The sequence below is a fragment of the Nuphar pumila genome, chromosome 15 (genome assembly GCF_984573655.1).
Source record: "Nuphar pumila chromosome 15, dmNupPumi1.hap1.1, whole genome shotgun sequence".
In the NCBI taxonomy this organism is placed as follows: Eukaryota; Viridiplantae; Streptophyta; class Magnoliopsida; order Nymphaeales; family Nymphaeaceae; genus Nuphar; species Nuphar pumila.
Genome location: NC_143263.1, coordinates 72,784,898 through 72,788,501, shown reverse-complemented (window position 1 = coordinate 72,788,501; position 3,604 = coordinate 72,784,898).

The window sequence follows — 3,604 nt, the reverse complement described above, 5'->3', positions numbered from 1 at the left end:
TCGATGTAGGGCCCATATCTGGAGGAGTTCTGACCCAGTCAGGACTCTGTGGAATTTCAAAACTTTCAATATCAGGTTCACTTTTGAATATCTATTGAAAAACCTCTCAATTTCAAGTTTTAAAATCGTTTTTGAAAATTCAAGTGGAGTCCATTCTGGGTGGTGCCACATTTGAAGAAGTTAGGGTTAGTTAGTGTTCTAGCTAGGTTAGAAGAGTCAAAAGTGATTTTAAAACTTCATCTTTGCATTTCAACAGTTTTTAAAGCTTTTAAATTCGAGTTTTAAAAAAAAAACAAATGTGGGCCCGTCTAGGTGGCGCCACATTTGGAATTTCTTTTTGTTAATTAAGTCAATTAGGTTAGATAGAGTCCCACCTAAGCTATAATTCTCCAAAAAATCATTCTCCCCTTAATTAGATTAATTAGAAAGAGTTCTAAAAAAAATAAAACTCCTTAATTAACCCTAATTAAGGAGGTTTTGAAAAACTATAAATAAGGGCTCTTTAGAGGGGTTAAGAGGCTCTTTTCTCTCTCAAATTTTTGTGGTCTCTCTCCTCTCTGCAGCATCTCTCCTTGCTCCATTGAAGCTGCAGCCACCTAAGGTAAGTTTTTTATATTTTCTTTCATGTTTTTATTAATTTTTTATGCTTTTTAGCAAGGATTTACCCATTATTGCCCTTTGTTTATGGATTTCAACCATGAGTTTCTTTCAAGAACTCCAAAATTGACCCAAGAAGATGATCTAACTCACTTGGAGGGTGATTTCCAGGATTCTAACCCATTAGAATCATTCAAGTTGTTATTTTCTATGCTCTTAACCAATGAAACATGAGATTTACCCGTTAAATGGGTTAAATCCATGTTTTCAAAGGTAAAATCAATTTCAGCCATAGATTCCCTATATTTTTTTAAATTTTTTTTATCATATTGATGTTTATTTAATGTGTTCCAACATTAAATTAAATTTTATTTTGCCGTTTAGGTATTTTTTATTGTTTTTCATTGTTAAATCATGTTTTTTTAGGGTTTTCTTAGATTTTTGTATATTTTGATTTTAGATCTGGAGAAATCATATTATTTCGTATTTAAACCTTTGTTAGAAATTATTGATTTTTTTATATGTGATCCACGGATATGTTATTGAGTCTCTGTAAAAAAATCAGACGTTTTGAGATTCGGGAACCCTATTAGAAAAATAAAAGATCGAATCGTGATTTCCAGGTATTAAAATCGCTATTGAAATTCATTGGTAACTTGCAAGTGTGTTATTTCTCTCATCTGAGGTCCGATTTGTGATCCGTAAAGTGCAATAGATTTGTGTTAATGCCTATTATTTACTGTGATTTTTTTGTTTTTTTATATCACTGTTCAGTATTTTTCCTTTGTCAGAAAGTCGGATCCATGTTTTAAAACTCGTTATGATTTACTAAAACACTAATTCAACTTGTGTTGATCATAGATCCTTAACCGTAGATCCGATTTATGATCTGTAAAAAGGGAAGCTTATTATTTATATGTTTATTATTCATTGCTGAAATCTCAGAAATTTTTTATAAAGTCTGCTATTTTTTTCTATATTTGCAATCGGAAGTACCTGTTTTAATCAATTTTATATTTGTTAAATTTAAGTCCAGATTGTCGGAACGATACCTCCCTAACCGGAGATGATTTTTCAGATTTGTAAAAAAGAGATTTTTTTTTTCTGTCTACTATTGCTCTGTAAAATTTTAGGAATTTCCATGGTGAATTGACCCCTGATTCGGGTCTGACACTGAAATGGGTATGTACCTGCGGGTAAAAATAGCATATTTTAGGATTTCAATATAATTTTTAAATTGGAATAATGTGAAAAATATATTTTTATGATTCCAATCTAATTTTAGGGTGATAATAAGTGCAAGTATCGATTTTATGAATTTTGGATCTCATTTGATGCTTGAATGAATTAAATTGCAAAACAGGGTGCCCGTAAGATCCCGAAACACTGCCAAAATCATGATTTTTGTATTATTTTTAGTTTTTTATGCATAAGTTCAAGTTTTTAGGGTTTGTTCATGTTTAGAATCATGCTAGGACACCTCATGTTTGATTTAGCTGCTACTTGATTTTATTTAAACCCTAAACCCCAAGTTTTTACCAAAATATTTTCTTAAAACCCTGATTTCAATGCCATAGTCTTGCTATCGGGGGTAATTTGGTTATTTGACCTCATTTTCAAAATTAATAACTTGGATTTTCTTATTTTCAATCATACTACATCACCTTATGTTTTATTTATTTTCATTTGAATCCCAAAACCTCATTTTTACAAAATAATTTTTTTGAAAACCCTAATTTCAAGGCCATAGTCTTGCTATCAGGGGCATTTTGGTTATTTTGATCCCAAATTTGAATTTTCAAATCGCATTTTCATATTTCTTCAATTTTATTTCCTATTTCATTATGTTTATCTCATGGAATCATGGAAAAAGGCTTATATCTAGCAAAATCTAGTAATTTTCAGATATTACTGGATAAATCTAGAAAAGCCAACAAATCTTTACTAAAAAGTTTTCTAATTTTGCAGGGATATTTCAAGGTTGTATTTTCATTTATTTAAATTCAATTAGCGATGTAAAGTAAATACATTTGGAATAAGAATTTCAATTCCTGCTTAGATTAGGATTTGCATTGCATATAGTTTAATTCTGCAAATATCAATATCTGATGTATGCTAATTCACGCATATTTCTACAAATTCACCATGGTCTACATGAATGGCACGTGCACAAGCTCTTAGGGAGTTGACAAACTCGGTGGAATTCGTATTCATGGTCATAGTCAGAATACGCATGAAACCCTGATTTGTGATCTTCGTATTAGCCACATTCAACCTACACTCTTAAGCTAACTTCAAAATGCATTGCATTTCTTAAAAAAAATATAAAAAGATTTTCTCAATTATTCAAAACAATATCTTTCAAATCCATATTCATTTCATTCAATTTGCAAATTCCAATTCCAATTCAGAGAAATCGATTTTTTCAAAAAAATTTAAGTCTTACTCAAAAAATGATTTTCTCAAAATTTGGAGCTTTTAAGTGGTATTTCAAGTATTTTTCCAATCTCAATTCATGATTTTCCAAGTTTTAACATTTTCAATTTTCAAGTTCTAATTCAGGGAAATCAAGTTTTCCCCAAAATTATTTGAAATTCTTCAGAAATCGATTTTCATAAAGCACTTGCATTTCTTCAGAAATATTTTCTCACCATGATTCACGATTTTCAATGTGTTATCTTTTCCAAGAATTTCCAAGTATTTTTCAAATATTCAAAGCAAATATCATGTTTTCAATCTGCATTTTCAGAAAATTCATAGCACATGCCTGATTCTCTATGCATTTAGGAAATGGAACATGATTTAGACAAGTTGAGCAAAGCTAAGCACACTTTTGATCCTTGGTTCGATTACCTCTGGTAAAGGCGTCAGGAACGGTTGAACCTCGTACCGACAAGCGAGTCCCATTCTTCGAAATTATCCCACATTTTAAAACGGAGGTGAGTTATTTTCAAAAAAAAATTCAAAGGTCAACTTGACTTGCAAAAGTAAAATTTTGCGATGATAA